Consider the following 21,737-nt stretch of genomic DNA (forward strand, 5'->3'; position numbering starts at 1 on the left):
AACAAAAGATAGAGACAGAAAGTATATCTTAACTCATTCTGTAAGGGCAACAAGACTGTTAATACCAAAATAAGATAAAGATATGACCAGCAAACTAAAGGTCAAGGTCTCTTATGAACATAGATGCAAAAATCCTCAACAAAATATTAGCAAATAATCCCAACAATGTCTAAAAAGAGTTATACAGCAAGACCAAGTGAGATTCATTCCATGTATGCAAGGCTGATTCTATATTTCAAAATCAATTAACAAGTGCCAGTACTAGGGCATAGCAGGTTAAGCCGCTGCCTGCAGCACCACCTTCCCAAAAGGGCATTAGTTTGAGTCCCAGCTGCTCCACTTCTCATCCGGCCTCCTGCTAATGTGCCTGGAAAAGCAGGGGAGGATGGCCCAAGTGCTTGGGCCCCTGCCACCCATGTGGGAGACCTAGAGGAAGCTCCTGGTTTAGGACTAACCCCACTCCAGCCTTTGTAGTCATTTGGGGAGTGAACCAGCAGATGGAAGATCTGTCTCTCTCTCTCTCTCTCCCTCTCTCTCTGTAACTCTTTCAAATAAATAACTAAATCTTCAAAATCATTTAATAAAACCCATCAAACCAATAGGCTAAAGAAGAAAAATCATATAATCACATAAAAAGATGCAGAATGAGCATTTGGCAAAAATCAGCACACATTCATAATCAAAACATTTTAGTGATCTAGGAATAGAAGGTAACTTCCTCAACTTAATAAATTCATACACAAAAAAGCTTACAGCTAATGGTGAGAAACTTGTCCCTTTCCTGCTAAGATTAGGAACAAGGGAAAGAATCTCATCTCATCACATCCTACTAAAAGTCTTAATTACTACAACAATTGAAGGATATAAAAGGTATACACTTTGGGAAAGAAAAACGAAAGTGTTCATAGATCACATGATTGTTTATTCAGAAAATCTAAAATAATCAAATATAAAGTAACCTCCTTGAAATATAGCAAGGTGAAAGGATAGGTCAATATAATGAAATTTGAAATTAAAAACAGTGTCCCATTTGAGGTTGCTATAACAGCACCATAGACTACATATCTTATAAACAACAGAAATGTATACTTCACAATTCTGGAGACCAGAAGCCTAAGGTCAGGGGGCTAGTATGGTTGAGTTCTGGTGAGGGCTCTATTCCACGCTGCAGACTTCTGACTTTTCATTGCATCCTTAATACAGCAGAAAACTTGAGAGACTTCTCTAGGGTATCTTTTAAAAAGCCATTAATCCCACTCATGAGGGTTCTATTCTCATGATCTAAATATCTCTTCAATACTCTAGTACTATCACATTGGTCATCAGGATTTCAACATATGAATTTGGGATGACACAAATACTCAGTCCATAATAGACTGAGTCAACATTGTCAAAATGTCAGTTATTCTCAACTTGATCTGTAGATTCAATACAATCTCAACCAAAATTCCTAAAAGTTATTTACTGAATATCAAAAAACTTATTCTAAAGTTTATATAGAAATTAAAATTCTAAAGTTTATATAGAAAGACAAAAGACCCAGAACAGTCGACACAATATCAAAGGAGAATAAAGTCAGAGAACTGATAATATCCACAACACTTAGTATACAGCTATATGCAGTATGTTAATGGAGAAAGAAAAGTTCATCAATAGAACAGAGAGCCCAGAAATAGATTCATGCAAATACAGTCAACTGATCCTTGACAAAGGAGCAAAGTCAATACATGGAGAAGAGATTTTTCAACAAATGGAGCTGGAGTAACTTTCATCCACATGGAAAAAAATCATTCTAGATAAAAATCTTATATCCTTCATAAAAATTAACTAAAATTTATTAAAATGTAAAACTATAAAATTCCTAGATGGCCACATACAAGAAAATCAAGATGACTTTGGACTTAGTGATGCCTTCTGAGATAAAACCCCAACAATAAAATCCATTAAAAAGTAAGTTAGATTTGATTAAAATTGAAATTTCCCACTAAAGACACTGTCAAAGAATGAGAAAAAAGGCCACAAAATGGGAAAACAGATTGCAAAAGACTATCGTATAAAGAACTGTTATCTAAAAAATACAAAGAACCTTGAAATTCAACAATAAAATGGACAACCTGATGAAAAATTATGAAAAAGATCTCAATAGACACCACATCAAAAGATACTGAGATGCAAAAGAAGCATGTGAAAAGATGTTCAACAGCATATGCCACTAGAGAACTATAAATTAAAACAATGAGCTACTTGTTAAGATGGGCAAAATCCAAAACACTGACAATACCAAATTCTGGAAAAAATATTGAGCAACAGAAACTCATTTCTTACTGATGGGAATGCATAACTGTAGGACAGTTTGGCAGTTTGTTACAAAACTAAACACAAACTCTTACTACGATCCAGCAATCATGTTCTTTGATAGTCACCAAATGATCTGAAAGCATATGTCCACAAAACAACCTGCACATGGGTATCTTAGCATCTTTATTCATTACTGTCAAAACTTGGAAGTATCCAAGATGTACTTGGAGTGGGTAAGCATGGTACATTCAGACAATGGAATAATTGTTAATATTCAGTGCTAAAAAGCGAGCTATCTAGTCATAAAAAAGTATGGAGGAAATTTCAATGCATGTTGCTAAGTGAAAGAAGTCAATTTAAAAATATCAGATACACTATGTGACTCCAACTACATGGCATTCTGGAGAAGCAAAACCGTGGAGAAAATATAAAGGCCAGTGGCTGGCTGGGGTCAAGAGAGAGAGGAATGAATAGGTGGAACAGGTGACTTTCAGGGCATTGAAAGTGTTCTGTGACATTAAAATCAGAGACAAAATTCATTATACATTTTTCAAAATCCACTGAACCTAAAGAGCATTTTGAATAGTTCATAAGAAAAATGGAATCTAAAGTAAGTTTGGGGGCTGGCATTGTGGCGTAAAGGGTTAAGCAGCTGCCTGCAACACTGATATCCCATATGAGTGCCAGTTGAAGACCTGGCTGCTCCACTTCTAATCCAGTTCCCTGCTAATGTGCCTGGGAAAACAGTGAAAGATGGCCCAAGTGGTTGGGTCCCTGCCATCCACATGGGAGATCCAGATGAAGTTCCTGCTGCCAACATGGGAGACCTGGATTGAGTTCCAGGGTCACAGCTTCAGCCTAGCACACCCTGGCTATTGCAGACATTTGGGAAGAGAACTAATGGATAGAAGACCTCTGTCAGCCTCTGTATTCCTGTCTTTAAAAAAAAAAAAAAATTTAATAAGACCAGAAACACACTAGAAAGCCAAATGAGATGAAACCTCTTCTGTTTTACTGTCATATGCACTATTAAAATAATAAATTAATACTGGTATTGTATACTTTAGCAACAGATGAGAAATTTGTAGTTTGTCCACCAGCAAAAATATTACTAGTTATTCTTAATCTGTACAATTTAAAAGGTAGTTCTAGAGAAGTTAGGAGTAAAGGCTCTGACCACAGATGAGATGGGTATGAATCCAGGCTTTACCACTTACAAACTTTGCTAAGGACTTTAACCTCTGAGTCTCTGGTGTTCTCCTACCTGCTACATCTTGTTGTTTATGAGAATTAAGAGATAAAGTGATTAACATAAAGCCTGGCACATGATACATAAGAATTCAAACATGTTAATGCTCTGTGTGAAAAAATTTGAAAGTATTTCCTAAAGCAGACTCTTCTAAGGATAAAGATTACCCTATCTTAATATAATTGGATTTTTTTTTTTCATTTTAAGGGATAATATCTAAACCAACGTCTGGATTTCTGCCACCTTTCCTTTTATGAACTATTATTTTGCATGACCACAGAATCTATTAGGTATAGACTTGGAGAAAAGTGCTTTGTTGTGGTCTTTAACACAATCAATAGCAAAATCTGAATGTTAGTTTTAGGACTCAGCAGAATAGAAGCAATTCTGCAATTAAAATGTAGACATATCTTAGTCATTTATCCTTATATCTATATTTCTAATAGTCCAAAGTACATTTAATTAAATTGCCTTAGAGGCTATAAAGTCAGAACATAGTGTTAGACCCTTTCTCTCTCTTTTTCTACCAAAGGATGAAGAAGGAAAGAAAAGAGATGCAGTTCTCTGCATTCTAAAAGTCCACTTGGAGTCAATCTATCATGAGAGAAGGTAAAACTGTAAAATTATTAATTTCCAAATAATATTTTTCTAGGTTATTCCTTGCCATTTAAGTAAAGTAAATGCTTCAGTTCCAATCCTTTTATCACCTCCCACTATGATCTTGTTTACTCTATCAATTAACCCAAGCATTTATGTGGTGATATTAATCTGTGCATGGAAGTTGTCCAGTTTCTAAACCCTTAAGTGCCTCAGAACCTATGGTAAATGAAAGGCAACCACAAATTCTTTGCAACTCATTATTTCCCAACCTTCTGAATACCAGTTAGTTTTGTGGCTTGTTTTGGTCATTATCTGGGGTGAAGAGACACTTTCATCTCCTAAGCCTATGCCTAAAATTACCTTGTAGCTCCCACAACTGCTCTCTTGGAACTCTTCCACAAACAAGCTCAGTTTGCCTCCCTGGAAATACATGGCCCAACTAGTAACCCAAATAATCAGGGTCCTCATATATTCTCCAGTCTTAGTCAAGACTCCAAATAACTGCACCTAAATGAATGACTTTGATGAGATCAGCAGATGAACTGTACACCTGATCCCAGCACAAACTGCTTACCTACGAAATTACAATGAAATGGTTGTTTTAATCTAGTAAGGTTTGGAGTGGTTTATAATAGATAAAGTCTACAATCCCTTCTAAAGGTATTAAATTGTTTCTACATAGGGTAAAACTAATGAGTTGTCATTTTGCCTACAATGAAATCAAATGCCAATTTGATCACAATCACTGCATTGGTATCTGATCTAAAATCAATCACATATCATAAGACAGAAGAAAGGCCAATCACATAAAGTGACATGACATAAAATTCTGTCCCAATGGTCAACTCCACAGAAATCCAAACTCTATCAAATCCTTTATTAGGGAATATAAAAGCAATATCAACATTGAAAAAAATGCCTCCCTAAAGCTGCTACTACATCCTGAATAACCTGATATAATCGTGATCCTATAATCCAATGGTGGGGAATGTCAAGCCCAAGGGCCACATAAAGCCCATGAAATCATTTGATATGGTCCTGACAAGGTAACCACAGGTGGGCCTGGAGATTCAATAAATCTATAGCAGACTAAATTTTAAGTTGATAATTTTGTAGGCTTGTGAATGATGTTATACATATCCAAATGGTGCTGAAAGAAAAAAGTCTCCCCACTCTTGTATCATTAGGACCCAAAAGGCTATGTCTGCTCAGCCTCCTTATTTCCCTGTGTCTTCTTTGGAGTGAATGTCCATTGCCTAAGGAAACCTGGGCATTTCTTTTTTTTGTAACTCAAAAGGACCTAATATACCATATTTGCTGCAGTATTACTTTGTAGCAGTTTTTTAAGGTTTATAAAACATTTCTAAATAATCTCATTTGAGAGACAATGTAGTACAGTGTTCACAGCAGAGTCAGAGAGACTTAAATTCAACCATATTACATAACCATTAAGAACTGTTTTAAAAATTAGAAACAAGAGAAGCAAACATACACGAATATTTTTCAAAAATATGTGACAGGGGCTGGTGCTGTGGTGTAGTAGGTTAAGCTGCTGCCTGCAATGCCAGCATCTCATATGAGTGCCGGTTCGAGCCCCGACTGTTCCACTTCTGGTCCACATCCCTGCTAATGTGCCTGGGAGAACTGCAGAGGAAGGCTCAAATCCTTGGGCCCCCGCACTCACATGGGAGACTTGGATGAAGCTCCTGGCCCTTGGCTTTGGCCTGGCCCAGCCTAGTTGTTGCAGCCATTTAAAGAATGAACCAGCAGATGGACAATCTCTGTCTCTCCCTCTCTTTTTGCAATTCTGACTTTCAAATAAATAAATCAGCATTTTAAAAAAAAAATTAAAAAGCAATTCAAAAAATTCTATTATTTAATAACATTTGTTAAGGACATTGATTTTAAAAGTTGGGTTTTGTTATGAAACAAATTATCCCCAAAATTAGTGGTTTAAAATAACAACTGATTCTATGGGTCAGCAATTTAGGCTAGGCTCAGCTGGGCAGTTCGGCTCATCATGACCCGGCTTAGTCATGTGCTATGGTTAGTTGCCAGATAGGCTGGAGACTGGCTGCTCTAAGATGGCTTGATTGTGATGGCTCCTCTATTCTATGTGCTCTCACATCATTTAACTGGCTAGTCACGGCTTGGACAGCATGATAGGCTTCTGAAAGCCCAGGCTCAGAACTCCAAAACACCCCTTCTTCTGAGTTTACTGGCCAAAGCCAATAAGGAAAACCAAGACTCAAAGGCTGGAGAAAGATTCAAGGAGTTGCTTACTATGGATCATTTTCGCAATATTTCATAGACCTATATTACAGAGGAATGTGGTAAACTCTTGTAGGAGAAATAAAAACTCTTACTATATCCCAGGCAGATTATTAAGTGCTATCTACATGTAGGTGTGTATGTTTTTAAGTGTTTAATCATTATATTACATTTAATCATTACAAAAAGTCCTCAGGAGAGAAAAAGACTATTTCTATTTTATATGTGAGAATATCTAGGAAGCGTCTAGCTCAAAATACCATTACTTATATATGGCAGGGTCAAAATTGGAAATTGGGTTTTCATGTTTTTTCTACTACATCATCCTACACTCTCTAGGAATTTATTGCAAGATTCTGGTGGTGAAGTACCTTATCTTTACCAATAAATTCTATTTAGCACCTCCAAAGAGTAGCCTTTCAAATAATGCCACATTGCAAAATATTTTATGTATAATTTGGTATGTAAATTTAAATCAGTTTTTTGGTTACTCAGTCTACCTGGCTAGCAAATTACCTGTCATCACTTAAAGAAGAAGCTGCTTACACGGCACAGTAATCATTTTAGTCTGATTCTGAGACTTGTGCTTTTCTTCCAAACAGTAGAATTCACTCAACAAATCTCTATTGTCTTATGGCAATGATGTGCTAAAAGTTGAAGATATGGCAAGATAACACATTCTCATGGAAAAAGTTTCCCACACATTAAGATGCACTCATTTAGGTGGGTGGTTAAGCAATTAGGATGTCTGTGTCCCACACTGGAGTGACTGTGTTTGATACTCAGCTCTAGTTACTGATTCTAGCTTCCTGCTAATGTGGACCCTGGGCGGCAGCAGAGATGCTTCTATGAATTAGATTCCTGAAACCAACATACAAGGCCTGGATTAAGGTCCCAGCTCCTAACTTTGGCCCAGCTCAGCCTTGGACATTGCAGACACTTGGGAAGTGAATCAGCAGATGAGAGCTTTCTAGCATGCTCGCTCTCTCTGTTACTCTGTGTGTGTCTAGTTCCCTCTGCTTCTTAAATAAATTAAAAAACTTTCTGGGATCTACTATTTTAATGGAAATACATTACTTTGTACATTCAAAACCTGCAAAAGCTAGTAAGAATACCAACTACAAAAAATTGAATTACTTGTATGTATTAAAAGCCATTCACAAACATACATCTAATTACCCAAGTAACAGCCCATCAGTCTGAGTCCTCCCTTTATTCATTACCCACATCTTTTGTACTACAAAATTGACAATACCTTCAAAGCATATCTCCAGTCCATCCACTATCTTTCCTCTCTACCAATAATACCCTATCAGACTCTGACTCCTATTTGGTCTCCCTGTGTTCATTTTTGCCTTCTCAGAGGATATACTAATAATTAAAAAAAAAAAAAAAGTCTGATTGTGTTATTTCTCTGTTTTAAAACCTTCCAAAATTGCTTCCCACTGCCTTTTCAAATGTAAATGGAATCCCTTCACTGTGGCTTGTACAAACTGGCTTACCATTCCATCCTTAGGTTGAGCCTTTTCCCCTATTGCTCTAGTCACACTGACCTGTTTCCATCCTAACAAACTTCCTTGTACATTAGGGCCTTTGCATATAGTTTCCTCAAAGTATCCCTGGCTCTTTTTCATTTTGCAAGGCTCTGAAAGGCATTTCCTAACTCCTCCTAAATAGGTTCCCCTTGTTATTTTAAACTAAACATACTATTTCCTTCATAGCATTTCTTCAATTTATAAATACATATTTACTTATTTATATATTTGTTATAGCTTTACCATTAGGCTATAACTTCCATGATGGTAGAAATCCTATGTATACACTGCTTGCTATTTAGTAACTAGTATTCAATAGTTAAAATAATTAATGCTTACTTTTTGTATGGCATAAAGTTGGTTGATTTTCTAAGAACAACAGATAGTGAAAGAACACATAACTAAATTCAACATAGGGAATGAAAATGAAAAGATCTCCACAGTCAACACCTAAGTATAAAAAAAAATTATTACCTAAAAGTAAACAGCTGCTGCTGTCACTTCAGACAATTAACTGTCCAACAAATAAAAAAACCCAATTCCTGTATGTCTGCAGTATCTAGGAACAGGAATTTGCTATTTGGCACACAGGGATAATCATATTACTGTTAGGCTGACTTTTCACAATATGTTTTTCTCACTTCTGAGAATTTTTCAGGTGAAATTTCAGGTTGAAATATACTGAAATGGAATTTATGTATTAATTTCCAAACACAGTACAGTGTTGTTCCTAAGAATTATACTCTGTTTTTAGCATAAAAGCATTAACTATGTTGAATCAGAATTTTTACTGATTGTTTTCAGGTAGTGAAAAGAGGGAATTTCTAAGGTCAGCTACTTTCATGCAGAATAATATGTATATGTAGCATATAAATTTAGGTACAACGAATTTAGGTAGCTAATTAATTTTTAAAAATTAAGTATTAGTTAGCATTAAATGAGGTGTTTTTCTAACTACATTCAGAAAAAATGAACCTATCTTTTAAACTTAGGAAGTAGCATTTATTGCAGCTGCAAATGGAATCAATGTTATCTTAAGAAAAACTGTAGGGCTGGCATTGTGGCACAGTGGGTAAAGTCCCTGGCCTGAAGCGCCGGCATCCCATATGGGAGCCGGTTCTAGCCTTAACTGCTTCTGATCCAGCTCTCTGCTATGGTCTGGGAAAACAGTGGAAGATGGACCAAGTCCTTGGGCCCCTGCACCCACGTGGGAGATCCAGAAGCAGCTCCTGGCTTCAGATTGGCGCAGCTCCAGCTGTTGTGGCCATCTGGGGAGTGAACCAGCAGATGGAAGACCTACCTCTCTGTCTCTACCTCTCTCTGTAACTCTTTCAAATAAATAAAATAAAAAAAGAAAAACTGGAAAGTACATATTCACATATATAAAATTAAAAATCATCAATTCCCAGCATTATTCAATACATAATTATATTTTAGACCAACTACATTATATAGATACATGCTTAAAGAACTCAAATTGTCTGATCATAGTCTGTGCCTGAGACCTAATTCCAGAAGTTTGTTCATTCTATCCTTTCTTCAGAATGAAATGACCTCAAACTACCCATCTTTATGACTAATGGTTATACAACAACTCAGATCTGTTTCACTGTTAAGATTTCTGTGTAAATTTCTCATTCCACTAACCATAATGTTCAACCAAATAAAAAGTAGGAAGACCACAGTTCCACAGGAGTATAAACAAGGGCTAAAAACAACAATCATATCATAAGATGTCTATTTAACTCATAAATTTTTTGGTATTTGATATTAAATGCCGCATGTAAGAAAAAACATAAGATATTTTGTCTTTGGGACTGGTTTATTTCACTAAGCATAATGGTTTCCAGTTATATCTACTTTGTTGCAAAATACAGGATTTCTGTTTATTCTTGTTACATTTTTAAATTTACATAAGGTAAACAAATTTCATGTATTTCATATATACAGATTTAGGAGCATAGTGATACTTACCACCATACCAATTTTCCTGTCCACACTCCAACCCTCCCTCATCCTTAGTCTTGGTTATTGGTCTGTTTATGCATTCTGTCTTCCAGATTTTCTTTTGGTAGGTTGTAGGTGTCCAGGAATCTATCCATTACTTATAGACTTTCCAATCTGCTGACATAAAGCTGTTTGTAGTACTCCTGATGATTCTTTTGATTTCTGAGTATCTGAAGTTCTATCTCCTTTTTTATCTCTAATTTTATTGATTTGGGTCTTCTCTCTCTTATTTTGGTTAGTTGGGCCAATGGTATATAAATTTTGTTCATTTTTTCAAAGACCCAGCTCTTCATTTCACTGATTTTTTGAGTTTTTTTTTTAGTTCCAATTTTGTTTATTTCTTTTCTAATTTTAATGATTTCTTTCCTCCTAACTTTGTTTTATATATATATATATATATATATATATATATATATATATATTATTCTAGGTTAATAGGTTGCATTGTTATATGACTTATTTGATGCCCTTCCAATTTCTTGATGTAGGCACTAATTGCTAAAACTCCCCCTCATAACACTGTTTTTGCTGTATCCCATAAGTTTTCATTTGTTGTGTTGTCATTTTCATTTGTTTCTAGGAATTTTCTTGTTTCCCTTTTGTTTTCTTCTATGACCCGCCATTCATTTAGGAGCATATTGTTCAGTCTCCATATGTTTGCATATATTCTAGCATTTCTTTTCAATTTCTAGCTTCACTCCATTCTGCTGAAAAAAGATACATGGTATGATTTCCATTTTCAAAAAGATTTATTTATTTGAGAGGCAGAGTTACAGACAAAGAGAGGGAAGAGACAGAGATCTTCCATGTGCTGGTTCACTCCCCAAATGGTCACAATGGCCAGAGTTGGGCTTATCCAAAACCAGGAGCCAGAAGCTTATTACAGTTCTTTCATGCCGGTGCAGGGGCCCCAAGCACTTGGGCCATCTTCATTGTTTTCCCAGACATAGCAGAGAGATGCATTTGAAGCAAAGAAGTCAGGACACGAACTGACACCCATGTGAGATGCCATGCCACAGGCAGAGGCTTAGCCTTCATATGTCACAATGCCAGCCCCTCTATTTTCTTGAATTTGTGGAGACTTGCTTTATGGCCTAGCATATGGTCTATTCTAGAGAAAATTCCATGCACTGATGAAAATGTGTATTCTGCAGGAGTGGGATGAAATGTTCTAGATACCAACTAGATCCATCTGGTTCATAGTGTAGATTAGCTCTATTTTTCCTTTTTCCTTTTTTTTTTTTTTAAAGATTTTTATCTATTTATTGGAGAGGTAGAGTTACAGACAGTGAGAGGGAAAGACAGAGAAAGATATTCCATCCGCTGGTTCACTCCTCAAATGGCCAGGGCAGCCAGAGCTGTGCCGATCCAAAGCCAGGAGCCTGGAGCTTCTTCTGGTCTCCCACATGGGTGCAGGGGCACAAAGACTTGGGCCATTTTCTGCTCCTTTCCCATGCCATAGCAGAGAGCTGGGTTGGAAGAGAAATAGCCAGGACTAGAACCGGCACCCATATAAGATGCAGGCACCACAGGCAGAGGATTAACCTCCTGGGACACAGTGCCCGCCCCTCCTTTTTACTTTTAAAATATTTATGATTTATTTGAAAGGCAGCCTTACAGAAAGTCAGAGGGAGACAAACAGAGAATCTTCCAACTACTGGTTCACTCTCCAAATGGCCACATTGCTGGAGCTGGGCCAATACAAGGACGGGAGTCAGGAGCTTTTTCTGGGCCTCCTACATGTGTACAGGGGCCCAAGTACTTGGGCCATCCCAGCTGCTTTCCCAGGCACATTAACAGGGAGCTGGATCAGAAGTGGTGCAGCCAAGACTCAACCCAGCATCCATTTGTGATGCAGGTGCCACAGGCAGCCGCTTTACCCACTACACTCAGTTGTTGCTTTGTTGATTTTTTTTTGTCTAGTTGATCTGTCCATTGATAAAGTAGGGTATTGAATTCTACATTATTATATTTGAGTCTATGTCTCCCTTTACATCCATTAGTATTTGTTTTAAATAGGAAGGCACCTTGTCATTGGGTACATATACATCTATGATAATCACATCATCCTGTTGAACTGATCCCTTAATCATTACATAATGCCCTTCTTTGTCTGCTTTAAGAGTTTTTTGTCTGATATTAGGATAGCTACACCTACTCGTTTTTGCTTCCAGTTAACACAGACTATCTTTTTAATCCTTTCACTTTCAGTCTGCATGTACCTTTGTTTTGTTGGCGAGCTGTTTCTTGTAGGCAGCAAATAGATGGGTCTTTTTTTTAATTGCATTCAGTCAGTCTATCTTTTAATTAGAGAATTTAGGCCATTTGCATTCAAGGTTTTTTATTGATAAGTAACAATTTGGTCCTACCATTTTCCCACAAATATTCCTACTGTTTGCTTTGGATTTTCTTTGTATTTTTACTAGATTTCTTGCCTTCACATTCTTTCGTAAAGATGACAACCTCGTCTCTATGTTTTGCACATTCTTAAGCAACATTTGTATGGCTGGATGAGTGGTGACAAATTCAATTTCTTTGTGTTTTGGAAGGTCTTTATTTCACCTTCATTTATAAATGAGAGCTTTGCTGGGTACAACAGACTTGAACTATGCCTCTCAATTCTCTCCTAGCCTACAGGGCTTCTGATGAGAAATCAGCTGTCAGTCTAATTGGAGATCCTTTGAAGGTAATCTGGCATTTCTTTTATGGACATTTTAGAATCTTTACATTTTACTTTTAAACGTTTTACTATAGTGTGTCATAGTGAAGATCTTTTCTGACCTTGTCTATTAAGAGTTCTATGTGCTTCCTGTACTTGTGTACTTCCTGTACTTATCTTTCTCTATAGTAGGGACTTTTTTCTGTTATTAATTCACAGAATAGGTCTTCTAATCTATTCTCCTTTCATACCTTTAGGAACTCCTAAGACACGTATGCTAGCTCATTTGATAGTATTCCATAAATTTCAAACACTATTTCCAGTTTTTCTAAATTTTTTCTTTTTGTCTGAGATATTTTCAAAGATTTGCCTACTAGCTTGGATATTCTTTCTTCTGTCTCACCAAGTCTGTTGTTAAGGCTTTCCACTATATTTTTTATTTGACATAGTGAATCTTCATTTCTAATACTTCCATTTGATTTCTCTTCAGTATCTCTTACCTCTCAACACATTTTTTCCTCTATGTCATGTATAGGTTTCTTTAACTCATATATTTGTTTCTCTGTGTTTATGAGTAATCTTATGATCATTCTTTTGAATTTCTTTTCAAGCATTCCATCAATCTCTTTTCACATTCTAATAATGAGGTGTTGTGTTCTTTTGGGGGAGTCCTATTGTCTTCCTTATTCATGTTTCTTGTATTTCCATATTTATTTTCAGGTATTTGTGTTAACATTTGCTGGTTTTCTCTTTTGATGGCTTTTATCTTTGAACTGTACTTCTGTGGCTTAGTGGAGTGTTTGCTCCTTCAGGGGATATCCAGAGCCATGTGCTAAGCTGGGCCAGGGAACTCTGTTCAGTGCTGGAGGGTAGGGCAAGAGTCCAGGGTGACACCCAAGTTGGGCATTGTAAATTTCCTTTACTGTCAACAGGGGCGTGATTACAGTCTCACCTCCTCTCAACTGGCATGATTACAGCCTCAACTCCTCCCTACCAAGGTGATCAATGTCTGGGGTGAGTCTATAGTAGCTACACACCCCACCCACGCAGCTGCATGAACCAAAGAAAGGATCTGTGTGGTCCTCAGTATGAGCCATGGAACCCACTGCAGCGACCCACCCCAGGTTCTCAGGGAAGTCTAAGCCTCTGAAGCCAGACACAGGGATTCTCCAGAGATACAGCTACACATCACCCATATCAAGTAGTCACAGAATTCCCAGTCTTAGAGAGCAGGGCTCCCACAGTCACAGGGAACAGGGGATCCACTCTCAGTCCCATGAGCCTGTCCCAACCACATAGAGAGCTAAAGTGTTCCCAGAGTCAGCTTCCTGTTGGTGTTCTGCCTTGGCAGTTTGAGTCCAGGCACTGGTGACAGAGGAAGGAAGCACCTCACAGGTCTAAATGGGTGCCCTGTCCCCTGCCAATCCTTCAGGCCAGACTCAAAGTCAGTGGGGACCACGAATTTATCCCTCCAATAAAGTCCCCTAGTTGCATATATGCACAAGCCACAGCAGCCTCTACTTACCTTATTAAGATGGAGCTTCCTCCCTGCTAATCGCCAGGAACCCTTGTGGGGAGATGGAAAGAAAGCAATGTCCTCTCCTTTCATGGAGTTAGGTGGGCACCTTGCCCAACTAGCAATCCAGGCTGGACTCAAAGTCAGTGTGGTCCATGAGGTTCTCCCTCAGGCAGTAACACCAATGATACGGGATGCCGCAGCCTCTTCTCACCTCAATTAAAGATGATGGTGTCTCCTCTAGCCTCTGGCTGCAGAAGTCACTGGTGGTATCCCTGCTCGTTGACACATGTTTGTACTGTCCCTGCTGCTCCATGGTATCTCTTCTTTCTGTAGAAATGTAATTCCTTTGCTTTTCTTCTGTTCTCGCCCCATAGTCAAAATTAGCACATCTTCTTTCTATTCAGTCATGTTGGATCCTCAGGAATTTATGAATACACATTAAAAGCTGAGTACATTAGATGTTTTACAAATGGTAGTCACTCTTATAGATAGGAAGTTTCCTCTAGTGATAGATCTCTTACACTTTTTGCATATCACTTCCATTATAGTGCTTTATCCTGAGCCAGTACAGATTTTTTTTCTCCCTCACTGGGAACTAAGATTATTTTGGCACAACTTTATACTCTCCACAGGGTATACAGAAACAAAGTCAATGCAACAATATATTTTCACATTATATGTAATATTTTTTCACATTATATGTAATGATGACACTGGAGGGTAAACATAAGTTTCAACTTCTTCCATTAAGTTGCTTAGGGAAAGAGAAATTGTTTAATGCAAATGACTCTAGGTCTACAATTCCTTTTTTCAAAATCCTTGGGGATGAATGCATTTCAGAATTTAGAATTTTTCAGATTTTAGAAAGGTAAAACAGTATACCAATTGTATATTAAGTAACCAATCAAGTCTAAGGCAGCATTCTATGGTCAAACATTATTATTTCTATACTGAACTGTATGAGTCTTTATATTAATTATAAACAGCCTCCTTTGGCTTCAGGTTATGTTTTTTTCACTACCTTAGTGTCCTATTGCTGCTCCAATAAATTTCCACAGACTGTGGCTTAAACATAAAAATTTATTATCTTAAAGTTTTGGAAGTCAGAAGTATTACTGAGCTAAACCTAAGATGTCTTCAAATCTATATTCCCTTTGGTGGCCTTAGGGGAGAATCTTTTCTTTGCCTTTTCCAGCTTCTAAAAGGTTGCCTTCAGCTTGGCTCATGATTTTCTTTCCTCTTCAAAGCCAACAACTGTAGCACTTTAACCTCTGCTTTTGGAGTCACTGCTCCTCTGACTCTTTTCCCTCTCTCTCTCCCTTATAAGGATCTGGTTATTATACAGGGCCCACTTGCATACTAAAGGCTAATCTCCCCATCTCATGATCCTTAATTTAATCACATTTGCGAATTCCTTCTTGCCATATAAGCTAACATTTTTACAGGGGTCCAAGAATGAGGAGATAGACATCTTTGGGGGATCATTTTTCTGTTTATAATAGCCTTCAAATGAGTTTGAAAACAAAAAAGCTCCTGCCCCTCCCAAAGCTGAAGCCAAAGCAAAAGCTTTAAGGGCCAAGAAGGCAGTGCTGAAAGGCATTCAGTTACAAAACAAAAAAGAAGAAGATTCTCATGTTACCCACCTAACAGTGGTCCAAGACACTATGCCCCATGCAGCAGCCCAGGTATCATCAGCAGAGCATCTCAGAAGACACAACCTTGACCACTATGCCATCATCATGGTCCCCCAACCACTACATGGGATATGAAGAAGACAGAAGACAACAACTCACTTGTGTTCACTGTGGATATCAAGGCCAAAAAGCACCAGATCAAACAGGTGACACTGATGTGCCCAAGGTCAATAGCCTAATCAGGCTTGATGGAGAGAAGAAGATGTATATTCAGCTGGCACCTGATACAATGCTTTGGATTTGCCAAAAAATTGGGGTCATCTAAATTGAATCTACCTGACTACTTCTAAATAAGTCGGTTTTTCTCAGCATATTACAAAAGAAAAGCAAATCATGTGACAGATGAACAATGGTACCAAAGGTAATTTTCAGACATACTTGCTCTCAAAACTTCTCACAGATGTACAAAACAAGAACAACAAACTCAGAAATAGAAAACTACAATATGTATTTTGGGGGAGGGTTGGGGAAGAAATACAGTTTGAATCACAGAGAAAATGTAGAAGAGTAAAGAAACAAAAGAATGGGAATATAAGCTGAGAACAGATAAAATGAGCAATGCTGCATGTCAAGATGATGAGCTTGTTCTTTCTGGAGAATGGGAGCAGTTAGGTGGGAAAAATTTTAAATGGATAAAAGACATAATATAAAAGGTATCATACTAAGAGAAAGATTAACATGGCAAGAGAATGGGGAAAGGCAGAAAAGTAACAGACCAGTAATTAATCTAAAAAGTAATAATTAACTTCACTATGGTGGGAGGAACAATAGAATGCCAAGATAACTAGAACCCATAGAACATTTTTATCATCATGATTTGAATAAAAGTAGCTACCAATATACTGTTTACTATGTGTCAAGTATTCTAAATGCTTTATCTCTCTCAAAAAAACTACAAAAACTTTAATCCCATTTTATAGATGAGATAATTAAGGCAGAGAAAGTTTAAGCACACTATAAGTAACGAAACTGAGATTTGAATACAAGAGTCTAACTCCAAAGTTCAAATGAGTGAGCCCAAAGTGATATAATGTTAAGCTCTTAATTTGAAAAGCTAAATAAATTTGTGAACATATCACTTTGATCAAAACTAAACTCTGAGAAGTTAAAGATGTATACTGGAAACTCTAAAGGAAATACTAAATTAACATCAGGAACTACAATTGTTAAGCCAACAAAGGAGAGAAAATGGAATTATAAAACAGCTCTTCAACTGAAGACAGAAGAGGAAAGGAGGATCAATGAACAGTTAAGCCAAAAGGAAAACAAACAACAAAACAGATTTAAACCCAACCAGGTCAATAATTACATTACCCAAGTGATCTGAACATTGCAAATAAAAGACAGAAATGATGAGATTTAATTTTTAAAACGGCAAGACCCACCCACATACTGCCTATAAGAAATGTTTTAAACATGAAAATGCTAATAAGCTAAAAGTAAAATGGCAGATATACGATGCTGATGTTAATGGTAAAAAAGAATGACTATATTAATATGAGATTTTAGAGAAAATCAGAGATATGGAAGACTGTTCATCTTAAAGGGGTCAGTTCTTTCTGAAAATATAACAGTCTAAAATGTTTGTGCACCTTAAAATAGCTTCAAAATAAAGTAAAAGTAATAGAACTGAAAGAAAAAAAAGAGAAATTCATAGCTATAGTCAGAAGTTTCAACAACTTACTTTCAATAACTGGCAGAACACATAGACTGAAAAGAAATAACTATATAAAAGTATTGAAAAACATAATCAACTTGATCTCATTGAATTTTATGGGACATTCTATCCTAAAAAGCAGGATGTGCTTTTTCAAGTGTACAAATCAACATTTACCAAGAGATACCAATTTTATGCTGTAAGATACAGACTGGCTGAATGGATTAAAAAAACAAGACACATCTATTTGCTGCCTATAAGAATCATACCTCACCAACAAAGATACATGCAAACTGAAAGTGAAAGGATAGAAAAAGACATTCCATGCTAACTGAAAGAAAAAAAGGGCAGGTGTATCCATTCTAAGATCAGAAAAAATAGACTTCAACACAAAAACCGCTAAAAGAGACAGACACTATGTAATGATTATGGGCTCAATACAACAGAAAGACTTAACTATAATAAATGTACATGCACCAAATTACAAGGCACCTGGCTATTTAAAAGAACTGTTAACGGATCTAAAGGGACACATGGACTCCCATACAATAGTAATGGGGACTTCAACACCCCACTTTCAGCAATGGATAGATCAACCAGGGAGAAAATCAACAAAGAAACAGAGCTAATCGACACATGGACCAAATGGACCTAACAATCTACAGAATTTTTCAACCCACAGTTGCAGAATACGCATTCTTCTCAGCAGTACATGGAACTTTCTGTAGGACAGACCATACACTAAGCCATAAAGGAAGTCTCAGAAAATTCAAAAAATAAATAAATAAATAAAATCATACCATACACCTTCTCTGATCACAACAGATTGAAGGTCAAAACCAACAATTCGGGGCCAGCGCTGTGGCACAGTGGGTTAAAGCCCTGGCCTGAAGCACTGGCCTCCCATATGGGCACCGGTTCTAGTCCTGGCTGCTCCTCTTCTGATCCAGCTCTCTGCTATGGCCTGGGATAGCAGTAGAAGATGGCCCAAGTCCTTGGGCCCCTGCATCCACATAAGAGATGGGGAAGAAGCTCCTGGCTCCTGGCTTCGGATCAGTGCAGCTCTGGCTGTTGCAGCCATCTGGGGAATGAACCAGCAGAGAGAAGACCTACCTCTCTCTCTTGTCTCTACCTCTCTCTGTAACTCTTTCAAATAAATAAAATAAATCTTAAAAAAAGAATTTATGCAAACACGTGGAGACTGAACAACATCCTCCTAAGTGAACAGTCAGTCATAGAAGAAATCAAAAGAGAAACAAAAAAAATGACTGGAAACAAATGAAGATGACAAGTCATATCAATACTTACGAGATTCAGCAAAAGCAGTGTTAAGAGAGAAGTTTATAGCAATTAATGCCTACATAAAGAAACTGAAAAGCCACCAAATAAATGAGTTATCAATGCATCTCAAGGACCTAGAAAAAAAAAAAAACAACAAATCAAATCCAAAATTAGTAGGAGAAAAGAAATAATTAAAAGTAAGGAAGAAATAAACAAAATGGAAACCAAAAATACAAAAGATCAATGAAATGAAGAGCTGTTTTTTTGAAAAAAATAAATAAACAAAATTGACATACCATTGGCCCAACTAACCAAAAAAAAAAAAAAAAAAAAAAGAGAGAGAGAGAGAGAAAGAGAGAGAAGACCCAAATCAATGAAATCAGAGGTGAAAAAGGAAATGTAATAACAGATATCACAGAAATAAAAATCATCATCAGGAATTACTACAAAGAGCGGTATGCCAACAAACTGGGAAATCTAGAAGAAATGGATAGGCATTCTTAGACACTTAAAATCTACCAAATTGAGTCATGAAGACATAGAAAACCTAAACAGACCAATAACCAAGACAGAACCAGTAATAGATTCTCCCAACAAAGAAAAGCCCAGGACCGGATGGCTTCACTGCTGAATTCTACTAGACTTTTTTTTAAAGATTTATTTATTTATTTGAAAGTCAGTGTTACACAGAGAGAGAAGAGGCAGAGAGAGAGAGAGAGGCCTTCCATCTGCTGGTTCACTCCCCAATTGGCCACAATGGCCAATAGTGCACCGATCCAAAGCCAGAAGCCAGGAGCTTCTTCTGGGTCTCCCATGTGGGTTCAGGGGTCCAAGGACCTGGGGCATCCTCCACTGGCTTCCCAGGCCACAGCAGAGAGCTAGATTGAAAATGGAGCAGTCAGGTCTCAAACTGGTGCCCATACGGGATGCTGGCACCTCAGGCCAGGATGTTAACCTGCTGTGCTACAGCACCAGCCCCTCTACAAGACATTTAAATAAGAACTAATTCCAATTATTCTAAAGCTATTCAAAACAACTGAAAGAGAGGGAATCGTCCCAAACTCCTTCTATGAAGCCTATATCACCTTAATTCCTAAGCCAGAAAAAGATACAACAAAGAAAGAGAATTATATACCAATATCCCTGATGAACATAAATGCAAAAATCCTCAACAAAAATCTAGCCAATCAATTCCAACAACACATCAGAAAGATCATTCACCCAGACCAAGTGGGATTTATCCCTGGTATGCAGGGATGGTTCAACATCTGAAAATCAAAAATATAACATACCACATTAACAAACTGAAGATCAAAAACCTTACTATATCAATAGATGCAGAGAAAGCATTCGACAAAATTCAACACCATTTTGTGATGAAGATCTTAAGCAAGTTGCATATAGAAGGAACATTACTCAACATAATCAAAGCAATTTATAACAAACCCACAGCCAGCATCCTATTAAATGGGGAAAACTTGGAGGCATCCCGATTAAGATGCAGAACCAGACAAGGATGCCCATTCTCACCACTGCTATTTAATACAGTTCTTGAAGTTTTAGCAAGAGCCATCAGGCAAAGAAAAGAAATCAAAGGGATACAATTAGGGATTATATATATATAGGGAACCCAAAATATTTCATGAAGAGACTACTGGAACTCATAAAAGAGTTTGATAAAGTAGCAGGATATAAAATCAACACCCAAAAATCAATAGCTTTTGTATACACCAACAATGCCATAGCTGAGAAAGAACTTCTAAGATCAATCCTATTCACAATAGCAACAAAAAACCTAAATGCCTAGGAATAAATTTAACTAAGGATGTCAAAGATCTCTATGATGAAAATTATAAACATTAAAGAAAAAAAATAAGACATAAAAATGTGGAAAAAATCTTACATGTTCATAGATTGGAAGAATCAATACCATCAAAATATCCGTACTACAGAAAGTAATTTATAGATTCATTGCAATCCCAATCAAAATACCAACAACATCCTTCTCAGATCTAGGAAAAAATGATGGTAAAATTCATATGGAAACACAAGAGACCTTGAATATCTAAAGCAATTTAAACAATAAAAACAAAGCTGGAAGCACAATACCAAACCTCAATACATACTACGTACAGGACAGTTATAATCAAAACAGCCTGGTACTGGCACAAAAATAAGACATGTAGACCAATGGAGCAAAACAGAAACTCCAGAAATTAATTCATACATCTACAACCAACTTTGAAAAAGGAGGAAAAATCAACCCCTGGAGCCAAGACAGTCTCTTCAAAAAATGATGTTGTGAAAACTGGATCTCTGCTCACAGAAGTATGAACCAAGACCCCTATCTTACACCTTACACAAAAATCCAATGAAAACGGATCAGAGACCTAAATCTATGACATGATACCATCAAATTACTAGAGAACATTGGGGAAACCCTAAAAGACATTGGCATATGGAAAGACTTCTTAGAAAAGACCCCAGAAGCACAGACAATCAAAGCCAAAACTTACAAATGGGATTACATCAAGGTGAGAAGCTTCTGTACTGCAAAGGAAACATTAAGCAAAGTGAAGAGGTAAGCAACAGAATGGGAGAAAATATTTGCAAACTATGCAACTGATAAAGGATTAATAACCAGAATCTAAGAGCTCAAAAAACTCAACAACTATAAAACAAGCAACCTAGTCAAGAAATGGGCAAAGGACCTGAACAGACATTTTTCAAGAGAGGAAATTCAAATGGCCAATAGACACAATAAAATATGCTCAGGATAGCTAGCTATTGGGAAATGCAAATCAAAAGCACAATGAGGCTTCACCTCACCCCTGCTAGAATGGCTGTCATATAGAAATCAACATACAACAAATGCTGGCAAGGATGTAGGGAAAAGGGTACCTTAATCCACTCTTGGTGGGAATGTAAGATGGTACAGCAACTGTGGGAGACAGTATGGAGATATCT

The 21,737-nt window shown here is 37.1% G+C and overlaps 1 protein-coding gene across 6 annotated transcripts in view; it reads right to left on the bottom strand.

Annotated features, from left to right (window-relative positions):
* The window catches only part of WASF1 (WASP family member 1), a 72,831-nt gene that overhangs the window by 34,990 nt on the left and 16,104 nt on the right, over positions 1 to 21,737 (bottom strand). Inside the window, exon 1 of one of the 6 annotated variants that reach the window (XM_062187656.1) lies at positions 14,145 to 14,214. The exons of the other annotated variants lie outside the window; for them this stretch is intronic. The gene's annotated coding sequence lies outside the window, so the exon portion shown is untranslated. Of the gene's footprint in view, positions 1 to 14,144; positions 14,215 to 21,737 lie in introns of those variants that run through there. 6 annotated transcript variants of the gene reach the window in all.

Source organism: Lepus europaeus, chromosome 3 (assembly GCF_033115175.1).
Source record: "Lepus europaeus isolate LE1 chromosome 3, mLepTim1.pri, whole genome shotgun sequence".
Lineage (NCBI taxonomy): Eukaryota > Metazoa > Chordata > Mammalia > Lagomorpha > Leporidae > Lepus > Lepus europaeus.